Genomic DNA, 25,117 nt, shown 5'->3' with positions numbered 1-25,117 from the left:
ATGCTATAGGTGTCACATTTGCGAAAGTTATAACTATTGGCATTGTAAATGACAAAGCTATTAATTTAGCTATTTTCAAAACCAAAACATAAATAAAAAGAAATTGTCATTTACAAGACCAATAGCTCAAACTTTCCTAAAGCGAGACCTATTGCATTGCAAATGCTTGTTTTTATATCTGTCAGTGCTTCCTGCTGAGGTTTAATTTTCGTGACAGGCATTGCCTACTTGTAACTATTCTCTCACCCTGCTTCAAGGGTCAGAGCAGGGTCAGAGAATAGTTGCAAGTAGGCAATGAGGCGCCAGGATGCACTTACAGGCTTACAGCAGCAGGTGCCCAAGTTGAAGTTAATTTCTTTGTAACCCTTTTGTAAAAGGTTACAAAAAATTAGCTTCAACTTTTGCACCTGCTGCTGTAACCCTTCAAGTGCTTGGCTGAAAATTCGTCCCCGCTGATTCGCGGATTTTACCGCGATTTCGCGAGATTCGCGGATCGCGAAATCGCGGAAAATCTGCAAATTCCGCGAGCGGAACGCATTTTCAGCACACAGCACTATGCAGATCCCATGGGCTGTGAGTCGTGTCCCCTAACACAGGGCAATAAGCAGACGCCAAACAGCACATAACTCATCCAGTAAGGCAAGGTGGACTGAGACCGTTGCCATCCGTAATGATTTTGTGTACATTGTTGCCTCCCCATTTCTTGCATCTCAACATGTTCCCATGCTGTGTGTGGGTGCCTAAAGCATTTCTCTGCATGTTGTGGTTGTTGCCTTGTCCAAACTGACACGCACATGCCAATAAAGTATATGCAACTTCACTGGTGTTTAACTGTGATGAGTGTTGCTTAAACAAATCGTGTGCCTCAATGAGCATTGTCTGTACACAGGGAGGGAGTGACTTACGCATGTACAATGGGGGTGGGTCCCTTTTGACAGCTCCACCTCAGAGAGCCAGACATTGTGTTTGGGATAGTTGCTGGCAGACCAGTGCACTTACGTGTCATCAGCAATGTGAGTATGGTGTCAAACCTCTGGCCATGTGGAGCAATGTTCAACACCAACACAGAATGTGTCTACACAGAAGTGTGAGTAGGTATGCGAAGTGATGTTCTGTTGTCACATGTGATGTAGGACACCACTTCTGGCCTGCTACCGATTTGGTCATTTCAACACACAGTCCTATTCAAAACATGGAGGTGTGCCTACATTGGGGTGTTGCAAGATTGTTGTGCATGTGCAATGAGGCCACAGCTGGTTCACACCTTCACAGTCATCTAATTGGCCATGTGGCTCAGGGTCAAAGATGCGCATTGATGCATTTCCCAGGGTGTACCTTCTTGTGCAATCATCGTCCCTACATCCATCCATACTGTCATACTTGAGTGAACATAGACATGACACATCTGTGTGATTTCAAATGTTTTATTCACATTCTGGTGAATGCCGGAGCAAGAGCTGTACATGGCCATCCCAAGGCAACATTACATGGTAGCCCAGTGGTGGGCCAACCAGAGTCCTTTGGAGATTGAAAAGTGATTTGGAAGAGGGAGAGTGCAGTCCGCAGCAGGATTTCTGTGTAATTGTCAACCAGTGAAGATATGGCAGTTCATGTCGGGGTCCAGGTGAATGTCGCAGAGTGTACTGGGGGTCAGTGGGAAGTGTTTTCCCAGGACATGATGCATAGGGATGAACCAGGCAGGGTCAACCCATATGGCGGGAATGGACGCTACTACCTCCTTCCTCACACAGTAATTACCATCCACCTCTTACTCCGCTGATACTTCTTCTCTGTCCGGTGTGTGTGGTGGTGTAATGGCTGCATCTCTGTGTGCCAGTGACACATCAGGGGTCGGAGATGTGTGTCTAAGTTTCTGCAGCAGTTATCTGGGACAGGCTCACTGGCAGCAATGGCAAGATGAAGAATTGCAAGGCATGGTAGAACATCTCGCTGGTGTTCAGCCGTGGCGGTCCAACTTCCAGCCTGCATCTGCTCCATGGTCTCCATTGTCCTGCGCATCGGTGCCAACCATTTGCTGTCATCACTGGTGCCTGTCTGACTAGCCAGTTCTTGTATCCGAATAATGGCCCCAGCAATGTCAGCCAAGGTTTGTTGGGGGGCATGGTGTGGACAGTGGGTGTCCGTTAGGGATTGTAAGTGGTCCCTGAAGGGACTCAGACACCCACGTAGGGCATCGAGTTTGGCTGCCACGAGCTCGAAACCCACACGCAGCTGATCAGCCATTTCTACCTGGCAACCCAACACATGGTGTTGGAATTCATGTGTTGTTCGGGGGTCCTGGGAGACAGCCATGGTGGTGTGTGTTTCCTGCTGTTTGGTGTGTGCAGGGGGTGGGGTCACCTCGAGGCAGCTGGGCTGCCCTGCTCCTGGGGGTGGGGTGCAGAGGCGGTCCATTATCTGTTGAAGGGTGCCTAAGCATATGTGCAGGTTCTCCTCTTCATCATCATTGATGAGATTTTTGGTCTGCTCTGCAGGAGGTGTGGGTTGTCCCTCTGCGATGTAAAGGAGAGATGCAGGTTAACAGTGTCTCCCATGTATGTCGACGCTTTGCAGATGTTTACATACAGACTGCATGACAATGTACATTTGTGACTGTTTTGGTGGAGCTGGCTGTTTGATGGCAGTCAATGGGAATTTCGACTACATGACGGATGTGTGGTTGTACTCGTATATTATCGTCACATACTGTCAGGCAATGCCAGATGTGAGTGGCCAGTTACTACGTACAAGCGGAACCTGTTGTGTCCTCTGTCATGTGGTGTAGGTGTTGCACATTGTACCACATTGCCGTCAATGTTGATGTGCTGTGATTGTTGTGTGTGTGTGTGTCTGCTGCATTGTGGGCGAGTCACCCCTGCAGCTCAGATTTCGCAGACTCTTGTCCTTTTGAGGTGGCGTGCCTTTAAATTGTGTGCTTTTTGGGGACTGTATTGTTTGAGACTTGGGTCATGTGTGCTCTTGGACAGATGTTGTGGTCTTGTGCATAGTTTGTCCACTGATGTGTAATGGATGCCAGGGGTTGAAGGTGCACGTGCATGTGTCAGAGTGTGACCTGCTCCTTTACGGATGTGATCCACACTGGGCCACCTCAATGTCGAATCGTGCTCCATGTCATGTATTGTGACTGCAGCCATGCTATTGGTCATGCAGTGTCACTTGCATAGTCAGTGTGGCTCACAGAGCCGCTTCTTTTATGGATTCTGCACATGTGCATGGGTAGGTTGTGTGGTTGGTGATATGGAGGAGGCCCATACGTGCACATGGTGGACGGGGGCCTACTTGGTGTTTGTATGTGTGCTGCAGTGTGCCAAGGGTATCAGGGACATGTTCCAATTTCATAGTGCGTATGCAGTGTGCTACACATGATTGTGCATGTGTGCCATTGTGCCTATCTCCCCCCATCCCCCCAGTTCCTGGTTGTTACTCACCCTGTTGCTGTTGGGTCAGGTCATTTCGAGCTGTGTCCAGACCCCCAACTCCTGCCACCGTCTCCACACTGATGACTGTGGCCACCATTTCCTCCAGCTCATCCAGCTCCTCCTTTGCCACAGGACTCTCACCTCCAGTCGCCGTTGCTGCCTTCCTGTTGGCGGCGAGTTTTTGTTTGGTCTGGCTTTGCACATCATGCCAGCGCCCCTTCACCTCCTCGACACTCCGACTGCATTGACGTTGTTCACGATGGTTTGCCATATTTCCGTTTGGGTTGCCTGTGTCGCAGTGGGGGTGATGAACAGTTGTTGGTATTGTTTAGTCACCTCCGTGAAGATTATCTGGTCTTCCTGCGGACTGAACCCCGTCTTCCTCTTCCTCTTTTCATTGCCCTTCCCCGGACACGGGGTTCCTGGCTGGTCTTCGGTGGGGCTTGTGGGGTTCGGGTTGTACTCGGCACTCGGTCCGGGTGCATCCATGGTGCTACGCAGTTTGATTTTTTTTTGGTGTGGTTTTTTTTGCTTTTGTAGTGCATTTTCCCGCATTTTCTCGCTGGTTTTTGTTGATTTTTGTATCGCAATTGGCCTCATCACAGCGTTTTTTGCCTTCGTGTTTCGTATTTTTGCAGCATCGCGTTGCTTTTACGCGGTCATTTGACGCGTTATCGTGAGACTATCGCATGGTACCGCCGTGTTGGGAATACTTAGTTAACACGGCGTAATTTACCCGCTATAGACTGTGATGTTGTGAGTTGAGTTCAGTTAATTTTGCAATGGTTATCACACGTTCTTGAGAATATAGCCCTGTGTACCTTAATCTCCCCCACGAGCCAAGACCTCCCCTCAGAACCCTCTTCCCTTACACACAGTCAGGGTAGGATGCATGTGAATGTATAGCGCCAGGACACTTCATAGCAGTCTTGCTTTTCATTGGCATCTTTATGGGGGGTGCAGAATGACAGAAATAGCTGATACCTGCCCAGGTGCCCTGTTCATAAATGTGAAACAGGGCACTAGGGCAGAAGCCAGCTGTCATTTTCATGGCAGAGCAGCAAACACCTGCCCTGATGTCCGGTTTGCAATTAAACAGGACTCTGGTGCGCTAATTTCTCCAACCACGTGGGCAGGGTGGAGGAGAGGTTACGCCAACAACTCTACGAGTCCTTGGGCGAGGCCCGGAAATTGCCATCGGCTTTGAATATAAGGACGTCACTTCCCCTATAGCTGTTAAAAAATAGATGATAAAAAATTAAGAGGAAAATACATTATTGTTCTGGGGGGCTTCCCTTCTCCATAAAGCATCAGTAGTTTACACATTAATGGAAGAGGGCATCTGTTTAAAAGAAAAAAGCTAACCCTCTGTTTACAAACACCAGAGAGGTTTACAAGCAAATCAACATGGTGACACGTACCAAACTACATCACTTTCCTATGTGTAGTGTTTGCTATTTTTAAAGTGTCCTTTTTGGCAGATGTACTTCAATGTTATACTTTGTTAAATGTGACAATGTACAAGTAAAAATAACAAGTGTTGTAAAACAACATTTTAGTTCCTCTAAAAAATTGGTTAACAGGAGAAAATACTAAAAATCACAGAAATGTGCCAGCTAATGTGGGCAATATAACCACCATTTAACCATAAATGCCCACTGAGAATTAAATGTTTTTGGCAGCGTCCAGCATTCTAAGCATCACTCCCCTTTCCCAAAATGAAACATATGATTAGAATCACAGAAAAAGAAGTGAATCTGCCGGTAACTGGTGAAATAACTTTCCAGAGATACATATATTTAACCTTTTGAATCCCGCCTTTTTGTGTTGCACGTATCTAAAAAAAATAAAGAATTAATTTACAACAATACACTAAAATGGTCTCTTCTTAGAAAAGTTGCCTTTTTACTGAACTGGAGAGACAATAAAATTACTGAAAACCCTGAAGACTGTGTGCAGTAGGTTCTAAGAGGACAAGCCACTCCACTAAAGCATTGAAATTCCCTTAAAACCCCCTGGACATGATTGTGACACAAAACCCCAAAGTCACGGAAAGCCAGCCATTATGGAGAGCAATGTAACCCTGTTACCTCCCCCATGTGCTGTTAATGACCACACATGACCACACATAGGGGCACATTTACAAGAAATTGGCTCAGCTTGGGGCTGCAAGCAATTTTACTGCGCTGAGCTGCGTCATTTTATTAGTGCAGAATGTGCCATATTTACAACAATACAGCGTATTCCTGTACTTTCCCGTGGGAAGAAAATAGCCTAGTGCCAGCACAGGCACCCTTGCACCACAGTGCAAGGGTGCATGGATTGCAGGAATGAGTGTTATTGTGCAGGAAGGGACACCTTCCTGCAGAAAAACAATGATCAATGGTGTTACAAAGAGCAAAATACAAGGAGAATGAAAAGTATTTCTCCTCGTGGCGCCACTCTTAACCCTCACTTGGGGAGGAGTACGTTTTTGGTGCTGCATCAGATTTACAGATCCTTGCAAATCTGGAGCAGTGTCAGAAAGCAATGGGTGATGCGTGGGAATGCCCGTGTGGGAATGCCTACAGCAACACCCATTGCACGTCCCTTTGCCGCAGAAAACTGCGTTGAGGAGAACCATAGTTACAAGACAGTGTTATGCCACGCTTAGCACCACCTTGTAAATATGGAGCAGGGCACAGTGCCACCAGAGCTTCGCAAAAAGTGACGCTCTGATGGCGCATTACCCTTGTAAAGATACCCCATAATGTCACAACTAACATCAGAAGTGACACTGACGATATCAGTAAAGCTGGCCGAACTAGGCCATGCTCCAGGGGCAGATGAAATATTGTCTGCCTTCAGGAGTAAATCGATGATTGCAGGGCCTGGTCGAAGGTCCAAATGCCTGCCCATGTTCCCAACATACATGGGACATGGTTGAAATCTATCTCAGTCACCTGTTGGTGCAGGTGCATAAGCTCACCTTAGGCCAAAGCCTGTAGTCATAGCATATAAATCACCATAGACATTGGCTCCAGGTTTGCCAACCTGTCACACTCAGGTCAGATTGGTACTATCAGGGAAGTTATTGGTGCCAAATAGGGCACACTTACTAAATCTAAAATGCTCATTTGGAAGTATATGTGAATATGATGCCATCTGGGTACAGAATGTTTATTTCACACTCCAAGCACAAACAAAACATGAAATGAGTCCATTCGAAAAATATGGTGGTCCCTAAAGGGTTGTGTCCTGCAAACACTGAAGTCTTAGTTACCAGAACTAGAGCAATTTTCCTGATGTACTTCTGAAATACTGGTTCTTGGAAAGCTTTTATAAAATACACTTACAGTTTCCACAAACTGTATATATATTCTCTTGCAACAATGCTTTGCACAGTTGTCACTGACGTACAGTAAGCTGTTCTTATATTAATTATGTAAACTTTTATTATGTGCATGGAGCCAGTCTCAACAAAGGGTATTTTTCAGATGAAGCAGGCTGACAACTGTGGCATTCTCCCAAGAGAAAGAGTGATGACAAAGGAGGAACAGAGAGAAGCATTGCAGCTTTTACAAAAGCTGGTTACTTTTGTCCTGCTTTCAACGCTTTACCTTTCTATCATAACAGTCTCATATCATCTCTCATACATGTCACTACTCAAGTTGGAACAAAGGGGCATATTTACAACATAGTGGTGGAGCGTGGCGTTAGCAACCTTGGCTTAACACCGTACTCCGCCACTTCCAAAACGCAGGGCTGCACCATATTTACAACAATATGGTTCAGCCCTGCGTGTTCCTCCTGCGCTGGCGCTAAATTTATCAGCCAAGCGCCAACACGGGCACCCTTGCACCCTAGTGCCAGGGTGTCTGATTTGAGGGGAAGATTGTTTATGCACAGGAAGCTGTCCCTTCCTGCACCTAAATATTATTTAAATGGCGTTTTGTCACTTCTGTGTGTGATGCTTAAAGTTACAAAATGTATTTTTTTAAGCTTGTTTATGTGCAGGAATGGCCCCCTTTCTGCACGTAAACAATAAATGGCCACTTGCTGTTTCTATGTGTATTGCACAATGCAGCACACATGGAAACAGCAAAAACGAGGAGAAATAAAGCATATCTCCCAGTTTCGCCTGTTTAAGACCAGATTTTGATCCTAATTTTGGCACAGTCTCCTGTTTACGCTGCCCTTGTAAATAGGGGGCTGCATCAAAATCAGTGGGTGTTGCAGTGGAATGCCCATGTAACACCCATTGCCCTCCCCTTTCACACTAAGTAAAGCGAGAAAGGGTGCCTTATTTACAAGGCAGCGTTAAGCCACGTTGAGTGGCTTAAAGCTGCCTTGGAAATAAGGCAAAGCATATATCTCCACAGGAACGTTGTAAAAAGTGACGTTGCTGTGGCGATAGGGGCTTGCAAATATGCCCCAAAATTTTTCTGTACAATCAACACTGCGAATTGTCTACACCAAGATGAATGACAGGCTGGAAAAGCTTCCTACTAAATGTCCGTTCCCTACCACAACATCACGTACAAATATGGGATCTTATCCACACTCTTAAACCTGAAATCAGCTTTTTCACTGAAACTTGGCTAAAACCGCATACTACTCCTGTCATCACATTGGGGATTCCCACTGGATATAAAATTTTAAGACAGGATCGTCTCGAGAAAATTGGTGGTGGCATTGCCATCATACATAAAGAACATCTCAAAGTCATTGTCATCGAACAGATTAGCCAGCCTACGATGGAAGTTATGATTTTTAAAATTGTGATAGGACCTAAGGAGCACTGGAAAGGTGCCTTAGTTTATCGTCCTCCTGGACCTAATGCTGGCTTCACCTTAGCGTTAGTGGAAATACTGGCACAACACATGAAAGTTGGAGAAAAGTTCATTTTATTGGGTGACTTTAACTTTCATGTGGACAACATAGATCATCCAGAAACAAAGACCTTAATATCTGACCTGGCTTTATTGGGTCTTGAGCTGCAGAATAGTGGGCCCACTCATAGAGGCGGCCATACACTGGACCTAATATTTACCAATTGTACTTCAATATACTGTCATCATCCAAAAACAGTTAATTGGTCAGACCACAGTATGCTTGAATTCATTTTTAAAAATTTGAATAAACCAAACAAACCCCCGATTGTACCGACCATTAAACGAAGGCCCTGGCATAAGATCACTTTAGAAACAGTGAAAGAAACATGGAGTGAGCCTGTAATATCGGATTCTGATGACACTGAGTCAGCTTTGTCTAAATGTGATGCCACTTTACTTGACATGCTGAATCACCTGGCCCCACAAAAAACAATTAAACAACCTTCTGCGGCCAAGAGAGAAGTATGGTATACAGAATCTTTAAAATTAGAAAAGCAAGGGTGTAGGAAGCTGGAAAAACTCTGGAGGAAAACTCATACCAATGAAAATAAGATCAATTACCAAAAAGCCATGTCTGCCTATTATAAAAACATTAAGCAGGCAAGAAAGAACAGCATTATTGCACAGTTAGCTGAAGCTGGAAATTCCTCCAGAGAGCTTTATAAAATCCTGGATACCTTCACTAAACCAACTGCATGTGAAAGTCCAGACGAATTTACACAAACTTTGTGTAATAACATCTCTCAATTTTTCGAGGAAAAAATTGAGATTATTTATAAAAAAATCATCACTGCTCAATGCCCCGGGGATCTGGAGCATTCCAGCATGACCCAACCCGATACTTCTAGAGGCACCCTACTTACCTTCCCTGACATTTGTTATAGTGATACCCAGACACTCATAAATAATATGAAAACAGGATCCCCTCTTGATTTGATACCAGCTAAGCTAATGGTATCTCTGAATAATATACTTTGTACTACAATCCAAAAGATTCTAAACCTCTCCTTTAAAGAAGGTCAGCTCCCTCAGCAGTGGAAGGAAGCAGTTGTGAACCCAATACGGAAGAACACGGCCTTACCATGGACAGAACTTTCCAACCTCCGCCCCATCTCTCTCTTGCCCTTCTTAAGTAAATTAGCCGAGAAGCATGTAAACATCCATGTTTCCAGGTTCATAGAGGCGACAGGGGGCCTGGACCCATCACAATCTGGGTTCAGGCCCAACTACAGCACAGAGTCGGCACTCCTCTCCGTGACCGATAACATCAAAATGTCACAGGATAGAGGAGGATCGATGATTCTGGTGCTGTTAGACCTGTCGGCCGCTTTTGATACTGTGTCTCATGAGATTCTTCTCGGCCGATTACAGAGAGTGGGCATTGGAGGATTGGCACTGTCCTGGTTGGAGAGTTTTCTCTCCGGCCGCTCACAATCTGTCAGTGTGGGACCCTATCGTTCCATCTCGAGGGCACTCACTAAGGGGGTGCCACAGGGCTCATGCCTAAGCCCCACATTGTTTAATGTGTATGTGGCCCCCCTTGCAGAGATTGTGAGAAGGTTTGGGTTCACTCCAGTGTCATACGCTGATGACACCCAGCTGCTTTTTCCTTTCAACTCTCTTACGCCTGAAGTGAAGAACAATTTTGCAGAGGGCATGAGAGCAGTATCCAACTGGATGGCTACTAATTGCCTCCAGTGTAATGTCGGGAAGACCGAATTAATGCTTTTTGGGAAAGCCAGCATGCTCTGGTGCCCCGACTGGTGGCCTTTAGAACTAGGCCCTGTCCCATGCCCAAAGCTAGTTGTTAAGAACTTGGGGGTGAAACTTGATCAGAACTTGAGTTTAAAGGAGCATGCTAACTTCGTCACAGGAGCTTGTTTTAGAACAATTGGCCAGTTAAGGCGAGTCTTCCCTCTGCTGCCTGACATCCACAGGAAGACTCTTGTGCAAACCCTGGTGATAAGCCGTTTAGACTACTGCAACGGCCTCCTCATATCAGCAAATGAGGAGGCGCTTAATCGCTTGCAGGTAGTCCAAAATACGGCCGCCAGATTGATTCTAAATGCTCCTGCAAGAACCCCGTCCAAACCCCTGCTAAGACATCTCCACTGGTTGCCAATACGACAACGCGTTAAATTTAAAATCTGCTGCTTAGTGCACAAATGCCTTTATGGGCAAGGCCCCAGATATCTGGCACAAAAACTTCAGATATACAAACCTGAACGCCTTTTACGTTCCAGCAACCAATGTCTACTGGAAATCCCCACCATTAAAAAAGTCAGACAAGGTGGACGTGCTCTATCCTTTATAGGCCCTACCATCTGGAACAAGCTTCCATCCAACCTGAGACACAATGATAATCATCTGTGTTTCAGGAAAACATTAAAAACTTTTCTGTTTCAGGAAGCATAACCCACCCTGTGGTACCACACGAAGCCTACATTTCCCTCAGTACTGATGCGAGCAAAGCGCGGAGATACCTCATGGGTCGATTCTGGCGCGATATAAGCAATTAAATAAATAAATAAATAAATGGATAATCATTGAAAATAGAAAATGCGGGGCATATTACCAAGCAATAGCGATAATTATCGCTATTGCTTGGTTAGAGACAAAAATTTACCGCAGCGCTGCGGCGATTTTTACCGCAAATAAACCTTGGTATTACCAAGGTTTAACGCAAATGCAGTAAAAATCGCCGCAAAGCATGAATATCGCTGAAAAGTCAGCGATATTCATGCATTAGCGAGCTAATGCTCTTAGCCATGTTATCCACCTCCCATTGGATAACATGGCTAAGAACTGCTCAGGGCAGGTGTTAGCTTTTGGAGATATTCCCGCTTAGCGCGAATATCTCCAAAAGTTGGTAATAGGAGATAGCGATGTTAGCGACTGTTTTCAGTCGCTAACATCTTGGCACGCCCACTTTGCATCTCATTAGTGATAAATATCACTGACATGCAAAGTGGGGCCCAAGATGGTCGCTATCTCCTCCTAGCTGTCGCTAACTGGTGTTAGCGGCAGCTAGGTAATAGGGAGATAATTTTATCTCCGCTTTCTTGGCTTTTAAAGCCAAAAAAGTGGAGATAAACCCCCTTGATAATATGCCCCTGCTTTCCTAAATCAAACCGAGAGATGAGAGCCTCCTTTTCTAAGGTTTTTTCCTGGCGTTGTACTAAGCCAGTTAAAAAGTTAACCTCTTAGGCATTGCTCATCTTGAATGTCTACTGAAGGCTACCCGCATTTCTCCCTCATGTATGACCTATTCCAAAGTTTAATTGTGAATCCAAAAACAAAGCATTCCTTTTCCTAGAATCTTTCTAGAGGATCATATTTTTTTTTAGCTGTTAAGTCGAAGTGAATTTCAAAACAGACATACCCCCAATCTTACAAGCAACAGTGAAATAGTTTTTTTCACACATCTATCTATGTTTTTAGGTTTTTATATAGCTCCAGCATTTACCACCTTTGGTGTTAGCAAAGAGAAAGGAACAACAGTTGTAGTCTTTTTTTATTCCACCCATTCCGATGTCTCAAAAGATTAAACACAGCAAATGTAAGAATTGGCGTGTAATATGCTAAAAATATTGAGATATTCTCTTGAAACATTATTATTCAAAAAAAGTCTTCCAGTGTATTACAAGGACCAAAGGGAAGCATTTGATTTTCAAACAAGCCAAATGTGGTCCTTAAAGTAGTATTACATTTATTACATCTCAGACTGAGTAGCACAATCCTTACCCGTTAATTTGAGCTTGAAGTATATTTCAAACCTGCCCAAGATCGACCCAGATCAATCAAAATGAAGAGGCTGCATGCTCCCCTCTCCATTGAAAAAATGATTGGCTCCGGGGCATGTGGGCCCAGTGCCTTTAAATATCTTGCAGGGTCGCACATTCCCCTCCTCGATTAAAAAAAATTAAACATGTAAAGCAGTGAATGCGAACTGAGCAGACTAATAATTCATATCCAATTCACTGATCCAGATGAAGCATGCCCTTTAATGCCATGCATGGGCTTATTTTTAAAATATTGTATGATGTTGCTGGTGCCTGGGGCATGGAGGACCACCAAACCTTTTTTAAAATGTTGTGGGTGGCTGCAGGGAGTGCAGCAGGCTCCCTAGGACCAATTGAAAAAAGTTGCAATCAGTCTCCTGTTTCATTGGTTTCATGACCCCAGTGGGGGCTTGCCATATTTTTGAAAGCATTCATGGCCGGAGCTGCATGCTCTTCAACCGTAGTCAGGAGACCTCTTTTTGGAGGCCATATTTTGTGGCTTGAAGAATGTTAAGGAAAGACCTAACACATGTTTATGGTTGAATCGAAGAACATTTTTTATTATGTGAACATGATTATTATTAATCACCACCAAGTCCATAAATGGGAGTACTTTGGATGATAATTATTGATAAATTATTGTGTTGATTGATTGGCAAAGGCCAGTAAGCCAGCTTTACATATGTTAATGTGCTAAACCCTCAATGAAACCAATAGGACCCATTTTTATATTTTGACCTTCAGGCCTTTTTTAAAGCCAGTAGGTCTGCCTTATTTAAAATGACACCGGATTTATTGTTACATGTCAATCATCTGTGCGGACAAGCCCTGCACCCAACTTCATGCTCCTGTGGATAAAGATATGTTGGGAGCACAATACACCCAGTAAAGAAATGCATTCTAAAGCACATGAAGGCAATGATACCACAAACAAACATTGCCCTATAGCACATAATTTTTTTAAATTCCACTACAGCGATTGATTTTAGTTCTATACTATTGAGCAGATTAGGTGGAGCCCGAGGTGTGGCAGCAAAGCCCTAATGCTGGCAAGCAGTACTGGTAATAAGAGAATTTAGACCTATTATTAACATAGAAACCAAATTTCCTTCAGATCTTAATAGCGAGGAAGAACTGAAAATAAACTTAAGTGATTGAGAACTGTTACTTCTGATATCTGATGTACTGAATTACAGTTGCCTCATTTTCACTGTTCACACACAAGAAGGGACTCTCGACTAGAGAGATGGTGTAACCAGGCTGGATTATACCCCTCAACCTTATCTTCATTATTAGACCCGTGATCCTTAGGGTGGTCTTCCCCTAGCTTTTTGCCGGCTTACCTCCACTTTGTGCTTTATTTTTTTGTTGGCCTTAGGTTTCTGAGCGCGCTGCCACTGCTCACCAGTGCTAAAGTGCATGTGCTTCTCCTCTAAACATGGTATGATTAGTGCATACCTGATTGGCATATTTGATTTATTAGTAAGTCCCTTGTAAAGTGGCATACCATATACCCAGGGCCTCTACTTCAAATGCTACTAGTGGGCCTGCAGCACTAATTGTGCCACCAGCATAAGTAGACTTTCAAATCTATCTCAGGCCTGCTACTGAAGTGCCTGTAAGTGCAGGTTACTGCCACCTCGACTTGGCTTTAAACACACCTTTTATTACACATAGGCAACCTCTAAGGTCGACCCTAGCTAGCTCTAAGGGCAGGATACTGTGTAATTAAAAGTCCAGTCAAATTCATGTTTCACTACTGTCAGGCCTACTCCCCTCATAATCTAGCATTGAGAATTCTTTAAAAAACGTTTAGGCTGTCATTTCTGATTAGAAAGAAGTAGCTAAATCATGTTTCATATCTTTGAAAAGGTAATGATAAATCCTCTTTAGTGGTAATGTTGGCTTTGACATTACTATTTTCGAAATGCCATTCTTAAAAAGTGAACATTTCCCTACTCTTAATTTAGCTCTGTGTGCTTGCAGCCTGTCCCCAAAACACGTCTGGGCTGGGTGACAGCTATCCTTTGAGCATTCCCTATAGACTTTCACAAACACAGGAATGGTGGGTGTGAAAGAGAACTCCTCTGCATTCATCTGTATTCTGATAGCCTTCCTGGGCAGGGAGGGGGAGAGGAAGCTGACACTTACATCTGAATAGGCTGTGTCCTGTCCCCACACAAAGGACTGATTACATCTCAAAGATAGCCTGGCAGACAGGGCTGGGATGAAAGGTGACCTGTGCACTTCAAGGAGCCTACCAATAATGCTCTGCACGGCTGGACAACAATGCATTACCTGCATCTCAATGGAGCTGTTTGATGACGCAGTGACCCAACTGCGTGGAAAAGACTGAAACATTATGCCCTCAGTGTCAATGCTTTTCTCCAGCCAAAGGTACTTTTTCAGCCAGCCTGATGAGTCTCATAGCTGGCCAGCCCTCCATCGTGGTCGGCCTCAAGTTTAGATTTACCCCAGTCCTGTGTGGAGTCTTTTTGTGGTGTATTCATTGTGTCACTTTGTGTGTGTGTTGCACAAATACTTTACACATTGCCACTTACGTTTAGCCTGCCTGCTCTGTGCCGAGATACCAGAGAGTTAACACAGGTTAAAATAAATTGTGAATCTTGCTGACTCTGAATAGGACTGTGATCTCTACTTAGACAGAGTGGAAACCTTTGCCAACTAGAGACCCAATTTTCAACATTCATGATCCACATGGCTACGTGACACTGCTGCCCAGATAAAAATAAATCTTATATAGTTCTCTTCATTAGTAGATACTGTTGCCTATATAGTTGCAATACACATTGTATAATGGTGAATGCAAGAAATTGGGTTACTCATTGAGGGGTTTAAAACCCTACTCAAGCTGCAATCACAATCCTTGTCAGGGTGAAGTCACAAGCCAAAAACCACAAAACGCCAACTCTGGTTATCTGGTTGTGCTAGACTGGGTCAAAGCCACAAGTTCAGGGTGACCACGATGGGGCTTGGACCAGCTATAGGGACCCGACCTGTTGGATAAAGTACCTTAAACCCTTGTTACTAAGCGGTGCACAGTTTCACGTCGAAGATCAGTTACGCAGCAGAGTCAATTTGTGGTCCTAGCATTAAGACGCTTCATGCAGTGTGTTTCAGAGGGAGCTGAGGTGATGATGGAAGGTCCATGCGTGGAGATGAGTCTCGTGCCACGGAGGGTGCGAGGAACTGTACTGGTTATGTGATGTCCTGTGTGGAGATGCATGGTGAAGTTCCGGTTCCAGGGAGCTGTTGTGGTGATGCAAAGTCCTGCATGGGGATTCATCACACAACAGCAGTTTTGAGGACCTGAGAGGATGCCTCGCACAGAAGTTCTAATGCAAAGTCTTGCAAGGCAATGGGTCATGCTGTGTCTGCTCTGCTAGGACCACAGATGGGCTGGCAGAGCACATTCAGGCCCCTTTCCAGGGTCTATGACTAGAGAGGAACCACTTGGTGGGTAGGACTCACAGCAGACAGAGTTGAGGTGCTAAGTTCAAGGTTGTTGGAACCTTCTGTCCCCGAGGCTCAAGTTAGGAGGCCAGCCAAATAGCACATGGAGTCACTCTGGTGGTCCTGGATTAAACATGCAGGTCTAGACCTTCTCACTCAGGCAAGAGGGCAGCAGGGCAGCAGAGTGGCAGTCCTTATGGCAGCAAAGCAGCACAGCATTCCTTCTTCTTAGTCTTCAACAGGTCTAAATGTGAACTGAAGAGTTGGGACTGAGGGTCCCTTATTTATACCTGTGCCTACTTTAAAGTTGAAGTAGAAGATGGTTCTGGACACTTTCACATCTCTGAGGTGTTAGGTATCCTCTTCCTCCATGCACTGGCTCCATATTGTCTGAGCAATCTACAACTCCTTTTCATTTGAACATTTTTCATACAAATTCAAAAAGACACCAAAACACAACAGTAACACCTCTGATCATCTCATTAATATTTTTATTTTAACAAAAAACTTTCTTCTCTTTTTATAAAATATTTTTTCTTTTTTTTAAATTCTTTATAAGAGCATCTTATACATAGTTCTTTCTCAGTGTTGCATGGTTATAAATCCATCCTTATTAATTGGTAAGTCTCTCAGATCAAGAAATTGCATAAAAGGACATAACTAAAGAAATTATTTTTCAGCAAAAAACACACAATATCCCTGGTTAGAATTAAAAAAATACAACCATACTTCGATCACTTGAAAGAACTATATATAAGATGCTCTTATAAAGAATTAAAAAAATATATTTTATAAAAAGAGAAGAAAGTTTTTTGTTAAAATAAAAGTAATAATGAGATGATCAGATGTGTTACTGTTGTGTTTTGGTGTCTATTTGAATTTGTATGAACAATGTTCAAATGAAAAGGTGTTGTAGGCTGTGAGGGAAACATTTAGAATTGTGTAGGCTTTAATCCTCTCTTTTCCCTGGCCTAAAGTGTTGTTAGAGGGGGTCCCCTTTTTCTTGCTATTCCATATTGTCTGAGGTCATAAAAGTTTAGTGACAAACACTTTGTTAGAATGTTCAGGCATGACCTTTGTGATGTGCAAGCATGGAAGTTGACAGCTCCTCCCCCTCATTAAGTCAGAGTAGCCCATCCTGACAACACCTACCTTCCACTTGTCTCAATGTCTGAGCACAATCCATAAAGAACAACTGCCTGCTACACCTAGACTAACCCTGGGCAAAGCACTACGCTACGCTCGCGTACTTTGCGAAGTTTGCACAACTTCGCACTACACGAGCTGCACGTAGCACAGTGCAAACATGCATAGCGTAGCGTAATGCAGCAGTCATTTTTTGCTTGCTAGCGGTCCTCAACGTCAAGTTGGCGACCGCGAGCAAGCAAAATGACATCCTTGTGAGTCTTTTTCCTTGTTCGCGATCGCGAGCATGGAAAATAAACCTCCCGCCGAGATTCTCAACGTGGGGAGGTCAGGTTTCTCATTTTGAGTGGTCGTGCATGCTCGCGACCGCTCGCGATGAGAAACTACCAGTCTGCGTTGAGAAAGCTGCAGCTCGAGTAAAAATCTACTTGAGCGGCAGAAAAGTACAGTTCGCACTGTGCAGGATGCCGTTTTCAATGACTGCACAGTGCCGGATGCTTGTCCGCAATGTGCAATCTTTGAAAACGATATCTTGCACAGTGCGAACATGCGACTACGCAGTTTGTGAAGTGCTATGCGTAGCTCGCGTAGTGCACTTCGCGTAGCTTCGCGTAGCGCTACTTCGCAAACTACGCCCACCCCTAACCTAGACATGAGACCCAGGGATAGGCTGCAGGCATCAAATGGCTAGGACAGGAAAATGGCTGTTTGTTTAGGAGTGTGACAAAAAATCTGCCTATTCCATTAAAGGGGGGGTTTATTTGCAATTCTTTAGACACCAAACTCGAACTGTCTACCTGCTCTCAATTGAGAGTTAGCACATTTTAAATGTAATAGGGAAACCCAATGTTATCCTGAGGGAGAGGTAGGCACTGCAGTAGTGAAAAACAAATGTACGAGTTTCTCACTACCGGGACATGTAAAACCTAAACCTACATGTCAAACATTTTAAATACAATTCACCCTGCTAATGGGCTATATAGGGCCTACCCTAAGGGGTGACTTATGTGTATTAAAAAGGAAGGTTTCGGACTTGTAAAAGGTTTGTTTTGCCAGTTCGAAATGGCAGTTTACAACTGCACATACAGGCTGCAAAGGCAGGTCTGAAACATGTTTAAAAGGGTTACTTAAGTGGGTGGCACAAGGAGTGCTGTAGGACCCACTACGAGCATTTAATTTACGTTCCCAAATGAAGATGAAAAAAGCATACTGGACTGATACAGACGTGGAGGGAGTGTACCATAGTATTGATTGAAATTGTAACTTATTGATTAAATCAATTTACTCTTGAACAAATCTTCTATTGCTTGATATTTATACAGAAGGATGAAATTTCTTGTTTGCGAGGCTTGGTTCATTGAAGGTTCATTTGTTGAAACAGCAAAAGGCTAGAACAATCCTCTTTGTGACTTTTTGTGGCTTGTATCATTCTGGAAGAAAAGGGGAAGCAGGCCCACAGACAAGAAATGTGGGTTCCACCTTGAGGCAAAAGGGTTCTTATTCTTCCCAAATCAAAGAAGGTGTGACATTTCCAACATAAAAATCCTTTCCTCGTTCTTCAAGGTAAAATAACAATTGATCAACTTATGAATGCCAGAGTGTATGGAGAGTGGTTTTCACAATTCCTTTCCTGTTTTTAAATAAAACACTACCTTTTCCCATTTCAGAAATCACCCAGCCCTTGTCCTGAGGAGAAGGCGTAAAGGAATTTGGGTTTGAAACGCGTAGACCACGACCAATGGGGTATCCTTGCACAACGAAGATGAATATGGAGGACTAAAAATTAAGTTTCAGTAAAAAAGAAAAACTATTTATTTAAGTCCATATTAGATAGCTTGGACCCCCATACTGTACACCAAGAGCGTCTGTTGATAATTTATCGCTCTTGCTCCCCAATTGTAGGACTGGTTGAACATTGAATGTCACATGTTTTTTTCTTGGTTTTTTATTTATGCTTGAAGATTTGTTTGTCACAATGAGTACAACGTTTTTTAAAATGTGTACATTTCACAATTAAAAATTGGTGTCTCTCTCTTGTTTGAAAGGACATTGAAGTTTAAAAGTGATATGAGCAATTGTAAAAAGTAACTAGAGGTCATGTTTATTGAGTAAAAATGATCTTCACAAAAAAGTAAACATTTTTAAATCACTCAACCACCTATATTTGTTTTGCGCTTATATTCACTTTTTTAAAACACACAATTTAAAAACTGTCTTTACTAAAATATGTGTTTTTAAATTCTGAGCTCAGGGAGCCCAAACTCCAAATCTTCATCACTTCCCTATTGAAAGGTACACTTGTAAAATGTTACAAGGTAGCTCCTATGATAAGCTATGGGAGATAAAGGCCTTTCAACAGTGAAAAACTACATTGAAAGTATTTCACTATCAGGACATGTAGAATACACCAGCACATGTCCTACCTTTCATGTACACTGCACCCTACCCATGGGGGTACCTTGGGCCTACGTAGGGGTGCCTTACAAGGTTATAAAGGGAAGGTTAGAGTCAGGCAAGTGGGTGAACTTGCCAGGCTGACATGGCAGTTCAAAACTGCACTTACAGACACTGCAATGGCAGGCCTGAGACAAGTTTACAGGACTACTTATGTAGGTGGCACAACCAATGCTGCAGGGCCACTTCTAGCATTTGATTTACTGCCCTGGGCACACACAGTGCAGTTTACTAGGGACTTACTCGCAAATCAAATATGCCAATCATGGATAACCAATCAGAATCACAATTTACACAGAGAACTTATGCACTTTAGCACGGATTAGCAGTGGTGAAAGTACCCAAAGTTCTAAAGCCAACAAAAACAGGTCCGAAAAATAGGAGGCAAAAAGCAAAAAGTCAGCCGATAAACCTGCAGACAGAGCCAGGTCCAACCCATACTACTTTACATACTCCAAAATGGCTTTTGTGAGTAGGTCCTGTGTTTTTTTTCTGAAAGAACAGAAAGGGGCACGCAAAGTGGTCATATATTCAATCTTACATCAAATAAATACCAATCAGAACTACATAAGCTTAACACTGTGCAGAACTAAAACTATTGGCTTTAACGATGTTTGATAATTCTGCTTCTTGCCAACCACTAAAAGGCAAAGAGTAACAATTACAATTATATTAGCAATAATGAAACATTTGTTTAATTATTCCAACTGCTATATTGTTATACATAAATAATACACTTTGGGACTAAGACTTTGAACAGAAATCTGAGTACTAACCATTGTTAACAACGCGTTATCAAACAGGTTATCATCATCTCTAATGCTAGACAGATCTTAAGCAGTTAATTTATGGCTTCTGAAATCTACATAAAGCCTGTAACTCTGACTCATTCTTCCTTCAAGCCTGCCACTGTGTGTGCTTAAAATAAACCACCCCCACATTCCTGTCCGATATAATTAGTATCTTCACAAAAAGTGAGACATGCAAAATGTAATTACTTCAATCTTAGAGATTAGGTTAAAATTGGCAAAAGATTGGTCATTGAAGCTTTATGACAAAATATATTGAATTTATGCCACTGCCATTAAAAGAACTGTCAGTCTGAGTGGAATGCTATTGGCAGATTCAGAAATATATGCTGCTGTGTTTTGATTCACTATTGATATTCTTTACTAAGGCCTCTTGAACTGAAAACTGTTACTGCTGCAGCTGTATACAAAATAAAATGTAACTGTTATGTGTATTTGTCTTGGCATATATATGGAAGACTCCTGCAACAACTGTGGCCTCAAAGCGCTAACTTGTCCTTTGAAACCATGCTTGACGTAGGGAAGGTAAGGGTGCTGAATAGAGTAACCTATATGAAGTACATTAGTTGTGGTACGGAAAGAGCAGAGATGGTTCATTCATCATTTTCTGTGGGTGTTGTGCAATGCAACACATAGTTAATGATTGTAATGTAGTTTACACAGAAGACACCACAAAGACCAGAGGATCATACACTCCGGAGCATCACTGACCCCTGCCCGCCGCACATCTTCCACAGGGCTGCCTCCACCTTTGCGCCAGAACTACGACAGATAATTAACTGCTCCCTCGAAACAGGCACATTCCCCATAAACGGGAAATGTGCAGAAGTAAAATCCTTCCTTAAGAAACCCTCCACAGACCGGAAGGACCTCGAGAACTACAGGCCCATCTCCCTCTCTCCCTTCGCTGACAAAGTCACAGAAAAGATGGTCAACATCCAGCTAATAAATTACATAGAATCCAACAACATCCTCAAAACATCTCAATCCAGCTACCGCAGCAACCACAGCACAAAGACCGCCCTCCTAGCCACCAGGGACATCGTCCGCACCCTCCTCGACCAAGGCCACACTGGAGCCCTCATTCTACTAGACCTCTCAGCAGCCTTCAACACGTCACCCATAGCACACTAGCCGCCAGACTCCACAACACTGGTATATAGGGAACTGCCCTAGACTGGATGAGCTCTATCCTCACCAGCCGAACTCAAAGAATTAGACTCCTGCCCTTCCTCTCCGAACTCACAGAGATCAGATGCGGAGTACCCCAAGGATACTCCCTCAGCCCCACGCTCTTCAACATCTACATGGCCCCCCTCGCAACCATTGTCAGAAAACACATACTCTCCATAATATCCCACAACTTACTATGGGCCATGCAGTCAAAGGTGGCTGGGAGGTCCATAAAAGCCTTACAAATTTGCCCTTGTTTTATTAAGGTATATTTGGGTGCTACCGACATTAAATTCAGGCATTGGTCTATAGTGCAAACACAAGGAGTGAGTGTTTGAAAAGTTTCATCTCCCTGTGTTTGCTTTGTTCGCCCTAAGTTGGCAGGGTATGCCCAGACGTGTGTCCCTTGCTCACTTTGCCACTGGATTCAAGCTAGCCAGGCTGATGAGGGTTGTTAGCCCGAAACCGGTCCCAGGATGCTTGTTTCCGGTCCAGGGAAGACATGGCTTGGCAGTTCGGGCTGCACTGTTCCCATGAGGCACAGGGTCAAGACTGATTTGCATATTGCTGGGTCAGACCTGGGTTGGCGAAGTGAGCTAAAGAATGACAATGGGTTCAACCCAGATCTGTGACTGGGAGTGAGTGTCTGAAAAGTTTCAGGGCTTAGTCCATCATCTCCTTGTGTTTGCTTTGTTCGCACTATGTTGGCAGGGTATCCCCAGACGTGGGTCCCTTGCTCACTTTCCCACCGGATTCAAGCTAGCCTGGTTGATGAGGGGTGTTAGTCCGAAACCAGTCCCAGGATGCTTGTTTCCGGGCCAGGGAAGACGTGATTTGGCAGTTCGGGCTGGACTGTTCCTATGAGGCACAGGGTCAAGACTGATTTGCATATAGCTAGGTCTGAACTGGGGTAGCAAAGTGAGCTAAAGAATAATGATGGATTCAACCCAGATCTTTGACTGGGGGTGAGTGTCTGAAAAGTTTCAGCGCTCCGTCCATCTTCTCCTTGTGTTTGCATTGGTCTATAATGCCTTTACCTTTCCTAATGCCATATGGTGCCTTGGAGTGCACACTTAATGAACGTGACAAGCAAGGATTCGATCAGGTAAGGGAAGGATCTAGAGACACTGAATACAATAGGAAAAATGATGTAGGCCTGAAAGACACTAGGAGTGAAAAGCCAAACTGCGAATGAAAACTGAAGAGTATAGATGATCTTGAACGTCAGAGTCGAAGGATAAAATAGAGTCACAGATGTCGTCTCGAGCACCAATATCATAAAGGGGAAGGAAAAAGATGGTGCCATAAACCCATTTCAAAGGCTTCTGAAATGTTAAGCAGTGTGAGAGCATCACCTCCATTCTCATCCAGGTGGGTTCGAGATCATGCTAGCGAGTAAAGTTTGAGGTTATGCCCTACCAAAAGAATGCTAGTCTAGCTGTGCATCACCTAGACAGGTTTTGATGTATTCTGTGAGTTGCTGAAAAACTTAAATTCCAATTAATTTACATAAGAGGAGTCTGATGGCAAGAAGTATGGGGCATATTATCAAGGGGGTTTATCTCCGCTTTTTTGGCTTTAAAAGCCAAGAAAGCGGAGATAAAACTATCTCCCTGTTACCTAGCTGTGGCTAATACCAGTTAGCGACAGCTAGTAGAAGATAGCGACCATCTTGGGCCCCGCTTTGCATGTCAGTAATATTTATCACTAATGACATGCAAAGTGGGCGGGCCAAGATGTTAGCGACTGGAAACAGACAGATTTACAGGAGCAGATTTACAAGCCCCTTGTGCCACCGGTGCATCATGTTGCGTGATGCACCGGTGGCGCAGCCTGTTGAGTGATATTTACAAGCACAGGTAAAGTCACCCTGCGTGACTTAACCTGTGCTTGTAAATATTGCCCCTGTTCATGCAAAACTTTGCATGTTAGGGGCGTGACATGGGTGTTGCTGTTAGTGTTCCCACTCAATACCCATGTCCACTGATGCATTTCCAGATTTACGAGAAATCGTAAATTTGGAAATGCGTGAAAATGCCATGCCACCCTAGGGGTGGCGTAACAAGGTGCAACGAGGAGAAATGTTTTCATTTCTCCTTGTTTCTTCCCTCTTTCAATGGGTGCTGCATTCTACAGAACACATTGGAAGAGGACATCACCTCAATTGATTGTTTTTGTGCAGGAAGGTGCCCCTTCCTGCACAAAAACAATCTGCCCACGATGCAGGCATCCTTGCACCATGGTGCAGGGGTGCCTGCGCTGGTGAATGGCAGCAGTTTGTGCGCCAGTGCAGGGGGAAGCACAGAGATGCAACATATTGTTGTAAATATGTTGCATCCCTGTGCTTCGAAACTAATGCAGCGGCAACGCCCCTTTGTCGGTATCAGCAGATAGGATGTGAGCATTCCTATCCCGCAACCAAACTTTAAGAATGAGCTTAGTGACCTCTTTGGGAATGGGTGTGGTCTTGAGAATGCACTGAAACATGCCCCTGCCTTTAGTCTTCTCCTTATAGGCCCTGAGAACCTGAACTAAACTGTCAATTATCCACAGGCAAACATACCACTTGTTGACAGTGTACAACACATACTTCCAGACAGTGTGTGTCCACACAAGATATCACGTTGTAGTAACAGATCATGAGTTGCAGTTTTGAACTACAAAGCATAGGCACTTATGCAAACCAAGGTTGTGCACCTTTTTCTGTAATCGGGTCCTCAACATGGAAATTAATATGATTCTCTGGTTATTAGTACTCATGCCTAGCAAAATATTTCAAGTTGTGGGACTCTCTGTTAACCACTCGGTCACCGTAAGCCTGTCTCAAAAAGAAGGATTGTGCCATAAGAAAGTCTAAACCATAGAAATACTAGGCAATAAAACTATTTAGGATATGGGATTTATTGAGAATATCAGGGTCATTCATTTTGAGTAGGCTTTGGCTGGTCATATGTGTCAGTATACAATTCTCAGACAACCTAACTGTTCTTCAAGAAATACAAATCAGATTATAATATGTGCTGTGGTCTGGGTATTATAAAGTCATCCATCCATCCCTCTATGCTGTTTCATAGCACAGCCTATGTGTCAAATTAGTTGCATCTGTTTTTCAAGAGTAAAGAGACAGGTAGGATGAGAAAGTCTCTTGGTAAAGATATGTTTTGAAAACTCCAAAAAGTCTTGTGTCCAGTATGGAGGCAGTGTACCTTGGAGGCTTGTACCAGATGGTTTAGGCAATCATTGATAGAAAACACTACTTCAAAAATATACACAAATGATCACCATCTGACCAGGATATCATGCCCCACTTGTCTAGGGCCATCAAACCCTGCAACCACAAGGTCCTCTATTACCTGTTGGGCATAGTGCCTCGAAACCTGGGGGCATATTACCAACAACTAGCGATAATTATCTCTATGTTGGTTTAGCGGCGATATGTTGGCGATTTTTATCGCTTAGGAACCTTGCTATTATCAAGGTTTATCTCCTAAGCGATAAAAATCGGCCGAAATGCATGAATATCGCTGAAAAGTCCGCGATATTCATGCATTACCGAGCTAATGCTCTTAGCCATGTTATCCACCTACCATTGGATAACATGGCCAAGAACTGCTCAGGGGCAGGTGTTAGCTTTTGGAGATATTCGCGCTTAGCGCAAATATCTCCAAAAGTTGGTAATAGGAGATAGCGATGTTAGCGACTGTTTCCAGTCGCTAACATCTTGGCACGCCCACTATGCATGTCATTAGTGATAAATACCACTGACATGCAAATCGGGGCCCAAGATGATCGCTATCTCCTACTAGCTGTCGCTAACTGGTGTTAGCGACAGCTAGGTAATAGGGAGATAATTTTATCTCCGCTTTCTTTGCTTTTAAAGCCAAAAAAAGCGGAGATAAACCCCCTTGATAATATGCCCTCTGGTTTGTAGATGGTGTGAACACCTTTTGTGGTGCGTCTAGAGT

The sequence above is a fragment of the Lissotriton vulgaris genome, chromosome 11 (assembly GCF_964263255.1).
Source record: "Lissotriton vulgaris chromosome 11, aLisVul1.2, whole genome shotgun sequence".
In the NCBI taxonomy this organism is placed as follows: domain Eukaryota; kingdom Metazoa; phylum Chordata; class Amphibia; order Caudata; family Salamandridae; genus Lissotriton; species Lissotriton vulgaris.
This window is presented reverse-complemented; position numbering follows the sequence as displayed.